Source organism: Benincasa hispida, chromosome 3 (assembly GCF_027475165.1).
Source record: "Benincasa hispida cultivar pf3 chromosome 3, pf3_genome.v1.1, whole genome shotgun sequence".
Lineage (NCBI taxonomy): Eukaryota > Viridiplantae > Streptophyta > Magnoliopsida > Cucurbitales > Cucurbitaceae > Benincasa > Benincasa hispida.
The window spans coordinates 35,315,481-35,337,708 of NC_143480.1; positions in this window are offsets into that span (position 1 = coordinate 35,315,481).

Consider the following 22,228-nt stretch of genomic DNA (forward strand, 5'->3'; position numbering starts at 1 on the left):
TTGAATGATTGTGGCTGTGCGACAACGCATCTAATGGGATCAACGCAAGGTAGGTGGAATGAACACATCAATGCATCTGCCTCGAGAATATCCAAAGATGATGTTGACATTTCACCTACCACACCGTTAGTGACAGAGGTTTAGAAAGGACGAATGCGCCGAATGTCAGACTCAGAGCACTCCAATTAATGCTGTCGGCGACCTAAGCTTTATAAATAGAGGCCGATGAGCTGAAATTCAATCATTCGGAGATTATCCCTCAACCGGGGATTTTCCCCCCGATCCAGACAAACGCGTGAGAAGATGGATTAGAGTTCTTCACCTCCTTCATCCATTCATGTGGATTAGGAATATGAAGCATGTAGCAACCCACCGAGAGGTATGCGTTGTGCGAGTATGTGAGTAATCTTATTTTCTTAGTGTGAAGCTGCTGCAACGCCTGTCTATTGGCTATCGCATTGCTTGTCTATGTGTGAAGTCAGCAACAATTAACTACCCGAGAGGGTAAGGTGTTGGACGCATTAAGCAAGGTATGCATTGTTCACTAGGGATAGTAACAATCTTAGGTCAGCAAAGTTTATGCAATTGTCTTGTATTATGTATGCTTCATTCATCCATTAGGGATACTCGGGAGGGTAGTCTCAAGACAGGATCTAAGCTTAGGAAGGTCAGGTCAGAATCTAGGCTTGGAAGAGCCAGATTAGAATACATAATACAAGAGATAGGTGCTTAGAGATAAGCTTTATTTGTCAACACTGCATCACATGCACCCTAGGAATAGGAATGCTGATATATGGTGCCTTGTTTTTGTATCATCACATAGACAAGAATTAGAGGCTTATATGTAGGCCCTATAGACACTTACATCGCATGCATTCTAGCATTAGAAGTCGTAGCATTTGCACCGAGAGATGGTTTACTATTGTATGATTTACTATTGTATGAGTATTGCATGATCGCATTAGTTTGTGTTGACTAGGGTTGCCCTCGCGGTCACTCTTAAGGGTTGCAATGAAAACATCTCCACATTTTATCTACTTTCCCATTTCATGTCAAGGTTTGTCGCATCTCTACCTTTCATGCATATTCTCATTGTGTTATCTAATAGATAGGAGTAGAAGTAGGATTAACTTAACAACATCCCCTCCATTCTTTTATTCAACTGCCGCATGCATATCACCATAAACATATAGCTACAAGTCCCTGTGTTCGACCTCGAATTACCCGAGAAACTTGCATCCATGTTATACTTTGCGTGAACGCAAGAAAACTTGTGGCAGAACATATGGTCATTGCATACATTCGTTAACGCATTTTTCATTCCAATGCTTAATCATCGACACATGACTATCAACGCATATCTTAGGAACATGCATCGCATACCACGTCCAAGGGAAGTTGGTTTTCAAGTAAAATTGACTTCCAATTCCCGTCATCAGTAACTTAGGAGAATCAAAAGATGATGTTTACATTTCACCTACCACGCCGTTAGTAGCAGGGATTCAGAAAAGGACCATTGCGGCACGGATGTCAGAATTAGAGCAAGTACATTAATCCTATCGGTGATCAAGCTCTATAAATAGAAGCCGCTGAGCAGAATTTCATTTTATCCAAGGTTTTTCGCCGAAGGCTTGCCTTAGGGTGGATTTATGATCTAGACGAAAGCGTGAAAAGTAAGCTTGAAAATTCTTCACCTCCTTCATTCATTCCGAGTGACGACCGGAGCCTTCGTCGAAGTCAGCGAGAGAGTCTGCTCCACCACCCATCCATGGCACCATTGGCAGCCTTGACACACATTTGCTGGAACCAAGACATTGCTTCCAGCTGGTCCTTTCATTTTCTCTTCTTTCCTTATATTGTATTGTATTGCATTTTGGCTTAAGGAATTAATACATTTTGTGATTAATGCATTTCTATATTTCCTTCGATTCCATCTCCATCTTCCTTTACTTAGCATCCCTAACTTTCACTGCTTCACTTAGTAAGACTGTTAGAGTATCGCATACGTAATCATGCGGCATAGAAATATGAAGCATGTAGCAAACCACCAGGAGGTGTGCGTTGTGTAAGTATTGTGAGAAAACCTTATTTGCTTAGTGTGAAGTTGTAGCAATGCCTGTCTATAGGTGGACGCAATACTTGTCTATGAGTAAAGTCAGCAACAACCAACTGCCCGGGAGGGTAAGTGGTTGGTCGCATTAAGTAATGTAAGCCAGTATTCACTAGAGATAGAAATAATCTTACGTTAGCCAGGTTTATGCGATTACTTTGTCTTATGAGTGCATCATTCATCATTTAGGCATACTTGGAAGAGTAGTCTAAAAACCAAATCTAAGACTCGAGAGAGCGGATTGGAACGCATAAGCAAAAATGAGGAACTTAGAGATAAGCTCTGTTTGCTATTACACAATGTATGCACCCTACGGATGGGATATTGCATGCATCCATAAGTAGGATATGGTGGTATGCAGTCATCTTGTTTATGTGTGGGAGCACATAAGCAGGAATAGAGACTTAGAAATAAGGCCTCTTGACACTGTCGCATATACATCGCATGCGTCCTCGAAGTAGGCACAAGTGTGTGTAGCATGATTGAGGTTGCCCTTGTGGTCAAGCTCAGTGTGTAGTGAAGGCATCCTCACATTTTATCTATGTTTCCATGCATTTTACCACGCGTTAACAGTTGTCGTGTCTCTTTCTCTCATTCATATTCCCACTGCTTTGTCTGTTAGCTAGGAGTAGGAGTAGATTATAGCTTATACCCCCCCCCCATCATTCTTTTATTCATCCGCCATAAACACATCGCCTCATACAATTAGCCATAAGTCTCTGAGTTCAACCTCAGATCACCCGAGAAACTTGCGTTTGTGTTATACTTGGCGCGAGCGTAAGAAAACTTGTGACAGGAACGCAAGGTCATTGCATTTGAGATCAATGCATATTTTCCTAACGCATGACCACCAACGCATGGGAATAAACACATAACCTAAGACATGCATCGCATATTGCGTACCACATAATTTTAGTCATCAAGTCTTTGACGACTACTTTTACGTCATTAGCTATATGTATTTATTACATAGTACAGATGAAACCTTTGGTATTTTTAAAACACATAAGGTAGAAGTTGAAAATCAACTTGAGAAGAAGGTAAATGTGCTCAGATCAGATAGAGGTGGTGAATATAATGAAGGATCTCATAATGCATAGTTCCATGAGCGTGTTCGGATCGCTCTGATCTTCGTGACCGAAATACAATATTATACATTCAATGCATACAGTTATGCAACTAAATCTAATTACCGGCATGCTCAGAACAAGATAAATAACAAGACGGAGTTCCATACCAGTTGAAAACTATCTTCAAACATCAGAACCCCAATGCAGCGGAACCCTCCAACAGATCTACCAATGGCCGGCGGAAGTGTCGACTACAGCAGCACGAACAACGCGAACTTACGACCGCAACGGGGATGACACCACCACTAAAAAGCCTCAGGTATTCTCGGATTGAAAACCCAAGGTGGGCTTTGGTGAATTTGGTAGAGGAAAAAGGACTCACGAATCGTGTAGGCGATAAGCAAGTGGGAGAGCAAATGATGCTATCGCATAGCAGAAGTGCTTATCGTCTAGAGAAACTACACGATTGTGTAGGATTTACTGAACGATCATTTAGGAAAAGGTACACGATCATTTAGTAAAATCAGCACACTATACGAATGTTTAGAGAAGCTATTCGATCGTGTAGGCGACAGTGTGCGATCGTTTAACGTGAGGTGGACGATCGTTTAGGCGGAGATGATCTATCGTATAGCCTCTTGAGTGATCGTTTTACAAAACACCAGTGCGCTTTCAAATCCTCTTAGGCAAATGACGGATTATCGATTGTACTATCCAAAATGAAAACTTTTTTCATTTTAACTCATCGATTACCAGAACCAATGTTGTCCACTAACCCTCGTTCAAACGTGATATTAGGATTAATTATCATATAATAATCAATTAATTAATTAATTAATATAATCATATTATATTTATATCCTATAGTTTGATATCACATATCTACTATAATATTTTCTCCTCTACTTGATATAAATCATATTTATATCTTATTTCCTTCAAAATAATGTATCTCATACACTTGCCAATTATATCATATATAATTAACCAGTCAAATTATATCATATATAATCGAACTTCCTCTTGTCAATTTGAACATTTCAAATTAACCTAAATATTGGTTCTCGACTTTTTCCAAGCTACCAAGGGGATTTAATGGACCTGTGGCTCGAAGCTCCAATGGTACGTGAATAACTGACTAAACTCTTTAGCTACGAGATCCACCATCCGTTAACTGTCAGGCATTCCACTAAAGACCATCAGCTGAACTCTTCTTACCACAGATATATTTCTGTATCCATCGGATATAACCAATCATGAGTACGACGACCCTTCACAGATTCTCGTAAGTACAGTTGGGCCAAGTTACCGTTATGCCCCTGTAGTTACATTTCACTCCTTAAGTACCAATGATTCCTCTAATGAACAATACAACATAGTCCAACTATGTGTGGACACCTCTCGGGCCAAGAGAAGGTGTGTGGCGCTACATCGTTTAATCCTCGGAATCACCCCTTAAGGGAGCCATCTATCTACTTACCCCTGCCTCGGGGAAGGAGTGAATTCCATCTTGTGCAGCTAAGTTCTCAACTCCCAATCAGACGAATCCCCAAAATGGTAGGTTTGAATCGGCGACCTGGCCACTCACACCCATACAAATCAAAGGACCGCCCTCAATGGCAGGAGTTCCCAACTCACTCAGGATTGAGGTCATCTTACCTATGGTCATTCTATTGAAGTGAAGTCTCTGTCATGAACGGTGTTAAATAACGAAACGTTAACACTTCATGATCAGGTCTTATACAAACTCTTTGTATAGGATGCCCCCGTTCGCATGTCCCCCACACGAATGATCAGGATCAGACCATCTGTGACAAGTCACAACCCTTGTGACCACAGAAAGTGGGCCGCATCCGTAGCGTTACCAGGATAAGGTTTCCCTCCTATATTCATATACTACAGACCATTTTGGTTATCACTCAAGACATGATCTACTTGTATGTCATCACATACATGCTTGAGTCACATACAGATAACCAGGAATTTTATGTTTATTGGTTTGTGGTAAAGCAAATAAAACAAGTAAATGAGCAAAATACAAGATGTGAAGTAAATATCATATATTAACAACACAAGCATTCATACAAGTTGTTTACAAACTATAGAACACGAGACTTTAGGGCATTAGCCCCAACATATAAATCATCATCACTTTATGAATTATGTGAAGTTAATGGTATAATTGATAGTTTGTACAAATACAAGTTATTTTAGTCTTTTACTTAGAATAATGAGGTTAGAAATGTAGAATATGTTTTAATCTTACTAAGAATTCAATATGTGTTAATCTTACTAAGAATTCATGCTTGAAATGGTCTTTGCGCTAAAGTACACTAAAAATGCCCACTGACTGCATTTCATGAGTTTTATTGCGCCAAAATGTTTATTGTGTAGTTGACCGCAGGATCTAGCGCATTCATTAATCTTCCACCCGATGAACAAATAGTTGATTGCATGCCTCGAGATCTCTGAGCCTGTGCCAACAGATCTTCTACCAAATCCTCATAATGTTGACCATTATAGCAATGCTTACATCCTCACCTACCGCGTCAAAGATGACGACTGATCAGAGTGGGAATTCCAACCATTGTCAGCATAAGGCTCTATAAATAGAGCCTTGACGCCCATAAAGAAGACGGTCGAAGAATTTGAGAATTTTCTGAGAGCCTCCATTTTCCAAACCTCACCTGATTTCCCATCGAAGCTTCACAGAGCAAGAGTTTGAGACGGCCTTCTCTCTTCCACACAACCATCTTATACTAGCAGCCTTGATACTCATCTTTTGGAAGTAAGAAATTACTGATAGCTACCTTTTTCGTTCAGTTCTTTACTACTATTTGTTGTTGTATTACATTTTGATTTAAGAGTTTATTAATTTTGTAAACAACAAGTCTAATTCTATCTATTTATCATCATGTCTACTTTCATCATCTCTTTTAACTTTACCTTAGGTTTTTCTTTCATCAAGAGTAAATTATCTTAACGGGGAAAGGGGGAAGATTAATGTTGTGAACTAAATAGAACCTTTAAAGTTTAAGCTTGTTTGCTTAGTGTATGAATATTTAAATGCTTGCCTATGATCATTCATTGAGTCAACTAGCTATGACGAACTACCCGAGAAGGTAAGTAGTTTTGGGTCTCATTAAGCAAAGTAAGAAGTGTTTCTAGAGATAGAAATACCTTACGCTCAATGCAACACCACTCAACGTCATAGAAATATGACAAGTGTGGTTGGTCGCCGAGAGGTGTGCGATGAACGGATATTGCGAGCCATGATTATCCTTAAAGTTAAACTTAGGGATATGGCATTAATGTCCCCCAAACCTTGCCTTTTTCATGAAAGAGTATATCAGCATGCAACAGAAGCAACAAGGATCAATAAGCATTATATTCATTAATTTTGGTTGTAAATAAAACATGCTCATACAATAATAAAAGAGTTTCAAGTCATACCTTTATAGAACTTCTTGAAACTTGAATTCAACTGCAAATCTTCTCCAATTCTTCTTGTGAACCACTTCAAGATATTCCTTACTATTCTCTTGGAGCTTTAGACTGAGTTGTGGGACTAAAAATAAGTTTGAATGAAGGGAATTGGAGAAGAACACCACTGATGCAACATAAAGAACCCTTCTTCAACCTTACAAGTTTTCAACAAAACTTCAGCAAGTTCTAATAGTTTGCATGCATGATTTCTACTTCCATCTTCTCTATTTATTGCAGGACATTCATGCATAGAAAGAGGCTACATGAGGTGCAGCTCATGCTTGAAGAGTGAATCAAGATTCAAGTGGATTTTGTGTGAGCATCTTGGTTAAGTGGGTGGAGGAAACCAACTTTGAAATTTTGTGTTATTTCCAAATTTCTAATTTCAATATTGATTTCCAAAATCATTTTTTTCAAAAATGAAATTATTATTGATTTTACAAAATTAATTTCATAAATTAATTTTCTAATAAAATTAATAATAAATAATTAATTAAACAATTTAATTAATATCAAATATTAATTAATTTTACAAAAATTTCACCTTCATGAATCCTTATTCATGAATTTAATATTTAAATCATATTTAAATATTTAATTAATTCTCCAATTTTATTTAATTCTAATTTGAACGTTTCAAATTATCTTATCACACTACTCTAAAGCTAATCCATTTACGAGCTAGTAAGGGGACCTCACGACCCTCCAAATCATGAGCTCCAACAATCCGAGATTAATTGGCTAAACTCTTTACACTGAATTAATCCACATTTGTTAACTAATGGGTCACTCCACTAAAGTCCATAGTTGCACTCCCCTCACTGTAGATATATTATTTTCATATGATTTAACCATAATTAGTAAGTCGATCCTTCATAGGTTATTCGTAATAACGCCTGGGTCAAATGTCTATTTTACCTTCGAGATTACGTCTTGTTTCTTAAGTTCCTACTGATCCTCTAATGAATAATTGGTTTGTGATCTAGTCATTAAACCAGATTCCTCTCAGCCTAGTAAAAGGGTGGGGCCCCTTATACAAGATCTGGATTCAGTACTTAAGAGAACAACCTTTCTCCTATCCCTAAATCAGGTGGGTGAATTCCGTCTTGCATCCTATGTCTCCAGCTATGTACCCAGTCTTAGCCATGAAATGGGAGGCTTATTGAGTCGGCGTTGTTGAGCCAACCCCCACCTATGCAAATCTAAGGATAATCCCAAATAAACAAGAGTTCATAGTTAGCTCAGGATTAAGATCGAGTTACCAGGTCATCTAAGTGAAATAGTCAGTCTTATATAGTAAACAACGTTATAAAGTAAGAGTGACTAATTTCTTAGTCTGATCTTATGCAAACTCATTATATAAGACGCCCTCACTCTTCATGTCAATACATGAACGAAGTTAGATCACTTTGTTTATAGTATCTTTACAACTCTTTGTAATAACTACAGAGTAGGCCGCATCCAATAGTGTTACCAGAATAAGAAACTCGACCTTAATCATGTACTATAGATCGTTTTGGCTATTTACTCAAACTTGATCCATCTCTATGTCTCTACATAAAGTTCAAGTATTCATATAACAGCCATGGATGTTAGTTTATTGAATTTAGACTTTTACGTATGCAATTTATAAAATCAATAATAATTTTATTGACTATAGAATATGTTTATCTTTTACAAACTGCGAGTTTTAGGACATAAAACCCAACATTTCATACATTTTTCACATGTTAAAGATGTTGTTAATCTCTAGTTCCTCATAACCAATCTCGAAGTATTCTCTGCTTGTTAATTGCATGATACTTGACTCCCTTCAAACTATTTTAGTCTTTGTTGCATTCACACAATCTTCAAATAGTTATAGTACAAATACCTGAGTTCGACCTTGGATTACACCGAGAAACTTGTAGTTTGTTTATACTTAGAAAACTCTAAGAAAACTTGTGACAGATGCATGATTAACTCCAACTAGACACACAATCAGTTTAATGCATAAACATTCTAGTGTAGTTTATGTCAATCGCATTTAGAAGTTCAAGAAGATTTTGGCGCCGTTGATAGGGATTTGGCAATTAATTGAGTGTTTGATTTTGTTTTTTTGTAGGCACACTCTCAATTTTTAGAGTATTGCTAGCTTAAGCGACAAGTGGCAAACAGTATATGAATACAAGTATTGAACTTGAATTCAATATTGACCCTGAAATTGAGAGAACTTTTCGTTGCAGAGCAAGGCAAAAAAGAAATAGACAAAGAAGGAATATGGTTAACAATAACAACTAGAATAACCAGGTTGGGGTAAAGGGCATGTTCGGGCAATGTTAGTAAGATCCCATTTTTTTGGCCGCAGACCGCAACATTCTTATGAGAAACTATGTGACCCCGAATCTCTATGACTTTTCACTTGGTATTATGCGGCCAACCCTCAAGAAGAACATAAGGTTTGAGATTAAGCCAGTGATTTGCAGATGATTCAAACTTTAGGGCATATTCGAGAGATGCAAGGTGAAGATCCTCACACCCACTTGACAAGCTTTGTGGAAATTTGCAATACATTCTCTATTCCGAGCGTGACACCGAAAGGAATCAAGATCTCTTTTTTTCCTTACTCTCCTCGCGATGAGGTCAAGAAATGGACCAATTTCTTGGAGCTGAATGAGATTGTATCTTAGGATCAGTTAGTGGAACTGTTTATGAAAATGTTTTTCCCTCTTGCCGTTAATGCAAGGAGAGGCGGGACATCTTGAATTTTAAACAAGGAGACTCAGAAATTTTGAGCACTGCTTGGGTCCGATTTAGGTTTCTTGTACGTAATTGCCCACACATTGGCATCCTTTACTGTGTTTTGATGGAGACTTTTTACAATGGGTGAATAGAACTTTGCAATCGATAGCTATTGCCTCTGCAGTAGATGGCCTGATGGATAAGACCTATACTAAGGCCAAGGCGATCTTGAATAAGATTTCCAAAAATACGGATGATTGGACAGATGACGATTATTGAAATAGAAATGTGGATAGAAGAAAGATGGATGGAGCAATAGTGCCGACAAATGTAGTGAACTCACTAGCCACCCAAATGGCTAATATAACTTCTCTTTTACAAACTATGGCAATAAATTAAGGTGCGTTAAACAAGAATGTTGCTCAACTGAACACCATGACGCAAGTTGTGGCAATAAGCTGTGTACAATGTGGAGAGACTCACTCAGTTGATGCTTGTCCACATGACCATCAGATGGTTTTCCCCATCTACAATAACCCATTTAGTAACACTTACAATTCGGGTTGAAGGAATCATCCAATTTATCTTGAAGAGAAAGTAAAAAATAGTCGGGGTAGAAGAATGGGAATCCACCTTGATTCAATCAGCACCCCTATGGCCATTCGCAAATCCAGGATCATCCTCACTACAACCACAATCATGTGTCAAGTTCGAACACATCATCATCATTGTTGAAAATGCTTCTCAAAGAATACATTCAGAAGAACGATGTGTTAATCCAGTTGCTAGCCTCCTCAATATGGAACCTAAAGGTACAAGTAGAGCAGATTGGCAATGATCTGAAAAGCAAGCAACCAGGCACCCTACCTACCAACAGCGAGGCTCCATAGAGAAATGGCAAGGAGCAGCATCAAGCGATGACACTATGAAGTGGGAGAACAATGAGTAAGCTACCTATTACGACCCAAGAAATTAGATGTCAAAGAACCGACATTATATCAAACAAGAATGAAATGCCATTGACTTCCATTCTGGAAGTAGAATTTGTTAACATATGGGGCATCGATTTTATAGGTACCTTCCTAACATCTTCTAGACATCAGTATATCTTGTTGGCAGTTGATTATGTCTCCAAGTTGGTGGACGTCATCTCTTGTGCTAAAATGATGCGGTGATAGTGGCTAAATTTCTAAAAAATAACATATTCTCTCACTTTGGGACAGTCTGTGCATTAATAAGCGACGAAGGTATACACTTTATTAACTGCATTATTTCTAACCTCTTGCTTAAGTTTAATGTGAAACACAGTGTTGCTACCATGTATCATCTGCAGAAAAATTATTAGGCGGAGGTTTTGAATCAAGAGATTAAGACCATACTCAAGAAGGTGTTCAGCATCTCTCCCAAAGATTGGTCGTAAACACTAGATGAAGCTCTCTAGGCCTACAGAAAAGCGTTTAAGACGCCCATTGGCATGTCGCCCTATGTGGTAGTATTTAGAAAAGCATGCCACCTCCCATTGAGCTTTCAAGGCTCAATGGGCCCTAAAAAAGTTAAACTTAGACCTGACAAGAGCTGAAGATGCCAGAAAGCTTTAACTTAATAAGCTGATGGAATGGTGCTTGACCGCATACGAAAATTTCAAGCTACACAAGGAATGGAGCAAACAATAGCATGTCAGCAAGAACAATAAGAAAGATCTCACTGTTGGCCAACAGGTGTTACTTTTTAACTCTCGTCTCCGTCTGTTTCCAGGTAAGCTGAAATCAAGATGGTCTGACCCATTTATATTATGCAAAGCTTTCCCCCACAGAGTTGTGGAGTTAATGAATGATGACGATAGCATTGTGTTTGAAGTCAATGGGCAACATTTGAAGCCTTACCATGGAGGATCGATCGATCGCATGAAAGAGACCATTGACTTAGGCAAGTGATAATAGGGAGAAATGCACGTTACTACAGCACAAATTCATAAAACAATGCAGGATTGCGATGATAAAAATATACAATATTGTGTACAAAAGCATTAAGTTCATAATATTGCGGTCGCATGCATCTATCGCATTAAAACAGCTAACTTGTGCATTTTTGTGTAGAAAATGCATTGACGCAAGGTGAAAATGCGATCCACAAAAATTAATGACCGAGCGCATTAAGAGATTGCGTTGACGCAAGGCTATGCAATCAAATTGCGCTCGCGAATATCTACTCAAGAAGGTTGCCGTATAGAGCCAGTGCATCATAGTGGGCGCATCTAGGTGAAATGTGTAATAAATCATGGTGGGACAAAAAGTTGATGACGATCGATTCCGAATTAAGTTGACAAGCCGTTAACGATCTACTATAGTAAGTACACTCAACTTTTCGGTGACAAATATTCGGTGTATCAGACAGAGAATTAATGCCATCCCATCAGTGCAATCATAAGAGAGAAGAAGTCTTTCACCCTAAATCTCTATAAATACTAAAGGCCACCTTCAGTGAAGGAGTTCGTTCAGTTAGATAATTTTCCCTTAGATAGAAGTAGCCTTGTTCATAGTTTTCTTTTACTTAGAAGGCGGAAACGAGCGAAGGGAGATTATATCGAGAGATCATTCTGGTGAACTTGGAAGAGTGCTAGAAGAGTCGAGATCAGAGAAAGAGCCAACTCTTGCAGAAGCAAGAACATCTTTTGAGCAGAATAGAGATAACAGTGTAAAAGTTTTGTGAAGCAAGGAATTGCTACCAGACTCTCTATTCTTACCTTCCATTGTCATTTTGTACTCTGAACTTATTTATAGAAATGGAAATTTCATCTTTATATATGTTCACTCTCTATACATTACGCATGAGTAGCTAAATCTGTAAAATAGGTTGAGAAGCACTTAGCTAGCATAACCTGAGATCTTCATTCCATGCGATTATCTTATATTATGTGTGCATCATTCGTCCATTAGAGATACTCAGGAGGGCATTCTTAGGATAGAACCTAGGCTTGGAAAAGTCAGGTTAGAATCTAGGCTCAGAAGAGTCAGATTAGAAACGCATAATCAAGAGATTAAAGCTGAGGAATAAGCGTTGTTTGCTATTAACGCATCGCATGCATCCTAGAGATAGGCTATGATTGTATGGGATCACCTTGTCCTTGTGTGCATCTTGCATCATCGCATAGGCAAGAAGTAGATACTTAGGAATAAGCTCTATAGACACTATCGCATTCATCGCATGCGTCCTCAAATTAGGAGCCACCGCATTTGCATTGGAAAATGATTTACTATCATATGAGTGTAGCATGATCGCATAGTTTGAATGCATTCTCGGAAAACGCTAGCTAAAGACCTTCTCAACCCGTTCCACCGCATACTCAGTATATCTATCGTATAATTACTCTTATCTCAAATCTACCGCATACTTTTTATACATTAAACAACAAATCAACCAAACCATTATATTATTTGTTACCGCAAAGTGATCTAAAAATTACCACCACATATTGTTTTCCTTAGTCCCTGAGTTCGACCCTGGGCTTACCAGGAAACTCAGTAGGGTTTGTACTTGGATCCTACTGAGAAAACTTGTTTGGACAATGCATTTTTCGTCAATGCAAACCTTCCATTATTTCACCGCATAAAATGCAAGCCTGATAGCCCACAATGAAGAATCCCTACGGCAACTTCAATCTTATCTTTTCAAGGATGTCTTCTTTCACTTTTTAATGCTTTCCTAGTTAACATCTTGATTTGCCTTATTTGATTCTTTTTTTGTTTTGAGATCTGCAGCATGACTTCCTGGTTTGACTTTATCTAAATCGAATCCTTGTCTATTTGCGATAATTGATGTATGGATGAATGACGAATGATGCGACTGCTTGACATATGCAATAATTTTAATTACTATGGATAGTTGTATGATCTGTCAAGCTTTAACGCAAGAATGCGAAGGGTTTCTAGGTTAAATTCCAAAGAGTCGTTAAGTGCGCCATCAAAAACTAAATGATCGCATATACGACAACGAGGCTGCGAAGCCTGATCGACTAAGCGATCGCTAAACGCGGCGAAAGATAAACAATTTACTGTGTGTTACTAAGCGATCGTTTAGTCAGTTACTATGCGATGAAGCTTGCTGACCTAAATGATCGTCTAGTGTGTGTGCGCATTAAAAAATATGTGAGCATCCCATCGTCTACACAGCCCAATACTCAGCGATCGCTTACCTATCGTCTACATGACGCGATCAATCCTTGATCGTCTCCTTCCTCGAAGAACTGCAACCCTTGCTCCGATATTCTTCACGAACGACTCAAGACTCAAGCAGACTTTGAATTACAGACTCAATAACGATTATTAATGCCCAAAAACGCAGGGGCCTTTACAAACAACCGAAAATATAAAAGAATTAAATCAACCCGAGGCTAAATCCATGAAAACATCCATTAATCCACACATCCACAAAAATTTAACGATTAAACAGAGCAGACATGCACCCACAAAAAAATGTATATGTAATTCATTGCAACAATGAATTGGAATATCAGAACCTGGCTCTCATACCAATTGAAGGATCTCTTATCGAAGAGCATCCATGAGTGCGTTCGAATCTTTCCGATTACATTGTTACCGAAATACAACACATACATTCTAACAAACAATTATGCAACTTCACACTAATTAAAGGCATGCTTCGAACAATAAAAATACAAAGGAAAGAGTTCTTATACCAATTGAAGACCCTCTTCAAACTTTGAACTCAGATGCAGCGGAAGAACCTCTACACGAACTCTATCGCCCAACAAAGCAGTCGGTTGTAGCAACACGATCGTCTACATGAACGGCAGCAACACGAACAGTCATGAACAAGAAAGCAGCAGGGATGACACCACCAATTGGAGCCTTGGTATTCTTGGAGTGAGAATCCAAAGTATGGTCTTTGGTGAATTTGGTAGAGGTCGGAGAAAGAACAAATCCTATAAACGATAAGCAAGTGAGAGAGAAAGAGCTATCGTATAACTGTGTGCTTATCGTTTAGAAGAAGCTACACGATCATGTAGGTTTTACTAAGCGATCGTTTAATAAATGGTAGACGGTTGTTTAGAAAATGGGGCACACTATGCGATCGTTTAGGAAAGCTAAGCGATCGATTAGGGACGGGTGTGCGATCGTTTAGGCGCTGGTGTGTGATCATTTAGGTGATGAGCAACTATCGTAGAGGCTCACAAGCTAGGCGATCGTTACATTTTCACACCGATTGCGAATTTTCGAACCTTTTACAAAATGAAACAAAATTTCATTTTAACCGACTTCAGATTCTCCCACTAACGTACGTCCGAGGAGAGGTTTTCGGCTAATTATCATATAATTAACCAATTTAATAATTAATGAATATAATCATATTATATTCTTACCCTGTAGTTTGATATCACATATCTACTATAGTAATTTCTCATCCACTTGATATAAATCATATTTATATCTAATTTCCTCCAAAATAATGTATCTCATACATTTAGTCAATTATATCATATATAATTAACTAGTTCAATTATATCATATATAATCAAACTTCTTCTTGTCAATTTGAACATTTCAAACTGACCCAAACACTGATTCTCGACTTTATCCAAGCTACTCAGGGGACCTAATGGACCTGTGGCTCGAAGGTCCAACGGTTCGTGAATAGTTGACTAACACTTTAGCCACGAGATCCACCATCCGTTAACTGTCAGACATTCCACTAAAGATCAATAGCTGAACTCTTCTTACCACAGATATATTTCTGTGTCCATTGGACATAACCAATCATGAGTACGATGACCCTTCAGAGATGCTCGTAAGTACAGCTAGGCCAATTTACCCTTTTGCCCCTGTAGTTACATCTCACTCCTTAAGTACCAATGATTCCTCTAATGAACAATACAACATAATCCAACTATGTGTGGACACCTCTCGGGCCAAGAGAAGGTGTGTGGCGCCACATCGTTCAAGCGTCGGAATCATCCCTTAAGGGAGCCATCTATCTACTTACCCCTGCCTCGAGGAAGGAGTGAATTCCATCTTATGCAACTGAGTTCCCAGCTCCCAAATATGACGAATCCTCAAAATGGTAGGTTTGAATCGGCGACCTGGCCACTCGCACCCATACAAATCAAAAGACCACCCTCAATGGCAGGAGTTCCCAACTCACTCAGGATTGAGGTCATCTTACCTATGGTCATTCTATTGAAGTGAAGTCTCTGTCATGAACGGTATTATATAACGAGACGTTAACACTTCGTGGTCAGGTCTTATACAAACTCTTTGTTTAGGATGCCCCCGCTCGCATGTCCCCTACACAAATGATCAGAATCAGACCATCTGTGATAAGTCACAACACTTGTGACCATTCCACAGAGCAGGCTGCATCCGTAGTATTACTAGGATAAGTTATATAACTAGGGAGATTTGTGGTAAAGCAAATAAAACATACAACTGAGCAAAAAACAAGATGTGAAGGAAATATCATATATTATACAACACAAGCGTTTGTACAAATTGTTTACAAACTACAAGACACGAGACTTTAAAGCATCAGCCCCAACACTATCGTCTGACCTGCATTTAATAGGTTATAGACATTTACGCTTCCCTAATCCAACCATGTTAATCATAAATCTATCCCTAAGGACGTTGGAAGCCAATCCGGCCATCCAATGAGGGAGGCAACGTTCTTGGCCGCGAGCTAATGAGCTTTCACTTAGCCTAAGCTTTTTCGATTACCTGTCTGTCAAAAATCCACCCGAAACCACTTCCATCTACAACTGCTTCATCATCCTTGATCAACCGAGAAGGACCGCGCAAGAAGGGCGTCCCTTCCACCAATCCTGAGGTGGTCGTAACCAAGCTTTCTACTACAAGTAAGTTGCAATGAAAGGATAACAAGGACTTCTTTGGAAGCATCCTGAGTCAAATGGAAAAGGATGATGGATTGATCGAAGCTCGAGACGTTAACCAGCCTGTGCATCAAAGAAAGCAAAACTGAAGTAGTAGTGGTGTCACAAGAGGAAACCCTTGCAACCATAGATTATAAGAAGAATGCACCTATGGACTCCAATTAGGGATTCATTAGAGAAATAATGAAGACGGTGGAAGAGAATAAGAAATTTGAGAAGGAGAAAGTTGAAAAAGAATAACATGAACAAGACAATGAAAAGGTGAAAATAGCTAAGAAGAACAAAGAAATGAATGATAGGAAGAAAGAAGAAAAGAAACAAAGGAAGAGAGAAGAGAAAAGGTTGAGGAGGGAAGAAGTTAAGGAACAGTGTGCTAAGACGCCTCAAGAAGTTAAGGAAATGAAAATAATTCCATACGCTTCAATAGTTAGAAGTCTGATGTATGGTATGTTATGTACACATCCTGACATATGCTTTACAGTAGGAATCGTCAGTAGTTTCCAATCTAACCCTAGACATAGTCATTGGATTGCTGTCAAGAACATCCTTAAGTATCTTCAGAGAACGAGGGACTATATGCTTGTGTATGGGCCTAAGGATTTGATCCTTATGGGATATGTTGATTCTGAGTTTCAAACTGATGTAGATTCTATGAAATCTACTTCAGGATTAGTTTTAAATGTTAATGGAGGAGCAATAGTGTGGAGAAGCATCAAACGAAGTTGAATAACTGACTCCACGATGGAAGCAGAATATGTAGTTACATGCGAAGCAGCTAAAGAAGCAGTGTGCCTATGCAAGTTCCTGTCAGATTTGGAAGTGGTTCCAAATATGCATCTACTCATTACCGTACATTGCGACAACAACGTGCAGCTGCCAATTCCAAGGAACCAAGAAGTCACAAACATTAAAAACACATCGAAGGAAAGTACCATCTCATCAGAGAGATAGTACACCAAGGAGACGTGATAGTCACAAAGATAGCCTCAAAAGATAACCTTACCGATCCGTTTACGAAGGCCCTCTCGGTGAAAGTGTTCGAGGGCCACCTGCTCAGACTAGGACTATGAGCACCATAATCTAGGGCAAGTGGGAGAATGTCAAGGGTATATTCATGCCCTAGTTTATTGTATTTTCTCTCTATTTTTTTCAACATTGTAAAACATTATATTTGTATGTTTGTCTCGCTGGAGTTTTAGTCTAAGTGGGAGATTGTTGAGAATGTCCTAAACTTGCAGTTCCTAAATATTGTTGACATATTCTATTTTTTAACAAAAGTATTATTGAGTATTTTAATTCAATAAATTGTTGTGGATATTGCATTTTGTTATAAAAATCCAATAAATGAATCCATGGTTATAATATGAATACTTTAACTTTATGTGGCGACATAAAAGAGGATCAAGTTTTAGTATATAGCCAAATGGTCTATAACCTATTTTGCATGTTGATACAAATGATGTGATCTTAAAATCATTCATGTGGAGACATGTAAATGAGGCATTCTATGCAATGAGTTTGCATAAGACCAGACCTTGAAATAGTCATATTTCTTTATAATGACCATTTATAGTTAAAACTGACTTTTTCAAACTCACTGACCTAGGGTAACTCGATCTTAATCATAAGCTAATTATGAACTCATGTTTATTTGAAATTATCCTTTGATCTGCATAGGTGAGAGTAGTCTAACTACACTACTCAATAAACCTCTCATTTTGGGGATAAGACTGGATAGATTGTTGGGGACATACTTCTGCAAAATAGAATTCACTCTTACCCGACTTAGGGTTAGCAGATAGGTTGTTCTCTTAAGCATTGATTCCTGGTCTTGAACAATGGGACCCTACCCTCTCATGATCGAGAGGAACATGGTTTATAAGTTGGACTATAAATCAATTGTTTAATAGAGGATCAGTGGGAACTTAAGGAGCAAGATGTACTTACAGGGATAAAACGGTAATTTTGACCTAGCTGTAAATACGAACGACCTGTGAAGGATCGACTTACTAATTATGGTTAAAATGGATAGAACTATGTCTACAATGAGGAGAATGCAACTATCGAGCTATAATGGTGTGTCTCGATAGTTAACGAATATTGATTAATTTGGTCTAAAGAGTTTAGCCAATTAATCTCAAATCGTTGGAGCTCATGATCTGTAGGTCCATAAGATCCCTCTACTAGCTCATAAATTATATCTTGGATTAATGTATTGAGCCGATTTGAAACGTTCAATTTTGAAATTAGGGTTTTGAATTTGAAGTGTTCAAAATCAAATTAGGGTTTGATTAATTATATTCGATATAATTAAAACATTTAATTTGGTTCAAATTAAACAAAAACGGAGATATTATAATATTTAAATATTGAATTACATAAATAGGATTCATGTGTGAATTAGGTGCTTGATTAATTTAATATTTGATATTAAATAATTATTTAAAATTGTTTAATTTATTATCTAAATAAAACATTATTCAATTTTTAAATAAAAAATTAAATTTGATTTAATTTTTAAATTTTAATGAAAATTAAAATTAAATTCAAAAATTGAATTTTAACATGGAAAATTCCACTTTGAGTGGATTTATCCAACATTTCCTTTCTAATTGGGGTGGTTTCACTCAATTGAAACACCTAGCCCACTCATAATCAGTAGCTTGAGGGGTCTTTAGGTTGAGATTAAGATGCTTGCATGACGAACTTGATTAAATTAATCTGATTTGATTAGATTTGAAGCCCTATGGAAGTTGAAATACAGAAGTCTGTTACTCTTTTCTAACCGTCCTCTTCCCTTCATCAAATTAAGCTTGATCTGTGTTTCCACCACACAATCCAAGTTAGAGGATAGTAGAGAAGACCTTTGTGGTAGTCCTTTGGCATTTTGGAGAACCAATTTGAGCAGAGAAGCTGTGATTGAACAAAATCTTCAAATGTATTGTATTCATCGAAACCCTCTTCTGAAATTTTGTTTCAATGTATGTTATAAACCCAAATTAAGTGTAATTAGAGTGCTATAATTCTGATTTCTTCTGCTACATGTTAGTTTACTCTATCGATTAGCATCAGAGCATGATTTAAGCACTCAATTATCGTTAATTTGAGTTTGGTGGGTGAATTTCTAAGATTGCATATTTCTGTGACTGATGTGGTTAAAATTCAATTTTGGCATTAAAATTCTCTTTAATTATGAAGTTTAATTTGTAATTGGTTTGTTTGATGAGCTTATATGTGTGCTCTAGAGTATCTAATTTTTATCAGAGTCAATAGAGTCCAAATTAGGTTGTAATTGAAGATTGAAGAAGGTAAGCTCTGTAATAGAAAACTGAAGAACAGTTTCTATTCAGGCAGCGTTGCACTGCCTTTCAAAGCATTGTAATACAGCTCTTGTTCAAGCCCGTGGAGTCACAACACTTGGATGACCGTTGCAATGCTACTCATCCCATCCCAGCAATGCGCGCATTAGAGACAGTTCGCTCAGGAGGTCCGATTCGACTGGTTTTTCTAACCATTCCGGTCCGGTTCAGTATCTTTTGAAGGTCTAAAGGGTTGGTTCAAGCGGTTCGAGTCCGGTTCGGGTTGGGTCGAGCGGTCCAAATCATTATTGAAGTTATTTTTAGTTTTCTTTTGTAATAATTTAATTATTTTGCTTGCTTAGGATGCCAAAGTTGAACCATATTGTTGTTGTTTAATTATTTTATGCATGTGATGTTTATTATGTACGAATTAAACATGTTTGTGCATATAGTCTGCCATTTAAATTTAAAATCTCACCATAGGAAAGCATGTTGTGTGCATAATATGATGTTATAAGTTAGTTATAATAGATAGTATACATGTTTAAGGGTTTCTTATATTAATATAAGTGTTATGTTAATTTTAAATGCTTTTGATGCAAGTTATGGATGGATAGCATGTCTATTGTTTTATAAATTGTTATAAAATAATATTAGACACTAAAATCCGTAACAAATATTATCAGCATGCTCATTTACGTTAAAAACTTTTTTTAGTAGTTAAAATAGGTCGTTATCTTATAAAATACAGCTACGAACTCAATCGGTTCATAATCCTATCTAAGGCTAGAGGTATTTAAGTTGACGGCTTACGTAACACCTCCTATCTGAGGATTATGACCGAAATGTTGAGCGTTGTTAATAGGTTTTATGAACTTGTGTGAGCGGTTTGAGGTTTACAATTGGTTTAACACCTAGACATCGTAAGTTTAAATCCAAATATAAACGTTATACTTGGATAAATCATATAGACTTAGGTTGTTTAAAATTAACTGAAATATACCTAAATAAAAGAATACCCAAACATTTAGAACAGTTTAGTGGGAGATTAAAAATATATACAATATTTCGTTTTTAGCTCTCACATCCCCAATAGTTCATACCGTGAGATCCATGTCCAGCTTCTTGTCGCTTTTACCACGACCACTCTATTTGAAAAGTGTTTGCATGGGTTAATATCAAGGTGAATAGGGGAAGTAGTTCATAGTAAGTGGGTGAAGGAAATGTGTCGGCATATCCTACGATCTCCTCCATTAGTTTGAATTGTTAGATTCCTATGTTGCACCTGCTGTCGTTTTTAAGCGGCACTAACTAGTCGTTAACCACGGCGATCCCTTCGGAGGATTGTAACATAGGATTCAGAATAACCCAAGCTTCAGAAATGAATAGGGTTTTATAGTTCCGTCTTGAACATTGTCTTCCAATTTGGGGGCATGTTCATACCATTGTATAAAATCTGAAAATGGCGGGTCACACTTACAAGAGTTACTAAATGTTAGTTCTTAACCGAAAATAGTAACCAAACTACTATAGAAATAAGAGTCATTCTGGATATAGTATTTGGTCAAGATTGTCTTGTTTCAGTGAAAGAGTATTTGACTGCCCCTCGGTAACATCTATCCTAACCCACTAAAGTATCGTTGCAAATAAATAAATAAAAAATATGGGTACTTTATTACGTTTGCTAAAATTAGATTTAAATGCATAAGTTTAATAGAATTTGATTATTTTTCAACAATGTCAAACTCAATTATATAACTTCTTGCTTCCGATAAATTCAATGGAGAATGTTACTCTAACAGGAAATCAAACATAACAGAGGAATGTCCTCCTCTTCCTGATTCAAATACTAATCGAAATGTTCAAGAATTTTATGACAGATGGATAAGGGCTAATGAGAATGCGAGAGCCTACATCTTGATGAGCATATCTGTTGTGCTCAATAAGAAACATGAAACCATGTCCACTGCTCGTGAAATCATGGCATCATTGCAAGAGATATTCGGGCAACTGTCATCTTCAGTACGACATGAGGCTATAAAATATGGTCATAACTCACGCATGAAAGATGGGACCATTGTTAGAGAGCATGTCCTGGAAGTGATGGTCCATTTTAATATTGCAGAAGCTCACGACGCGATCATAGATGAGACTATCAAGTTAGTATGATCTTTGAGTCTCTTTCGAAGAGCTTCTTGACCTTCGTAAATAATGTTGTAATGAATAAGATTAATTACAACCTGACTACTCTATTGAACGAACTCCAGACTTATAAATCGATGATGAAATTAAAAGAAAGTAAAGCAAATGTTGTTTTATAAAAATATATGAAGGGATTATCTTCGGGAACAAAGCCTTAGACAAAAAGTTTGCCCCTTCCTCTTTTAAAGATAAAAGTATCCAAATGAAGAATAAAGGAAAGGGTCCTAAAGGCTGCTAACGGAAAATGTTTTCATTGTGGAGAAGACGGGCATTGGAAATGCAATTGTCCAAAATATCTAGCTGAAAAATGAGCATAAAAGAAGAAACAAGGTAAATTAGATTTACTTGTAATTGAAACCTGCTTGGTGGAAAGTTCTTACTTAACCTGGATATTAGATTTAGGCATGCTAACCATGTTTGCACTTTTCTACAGGAA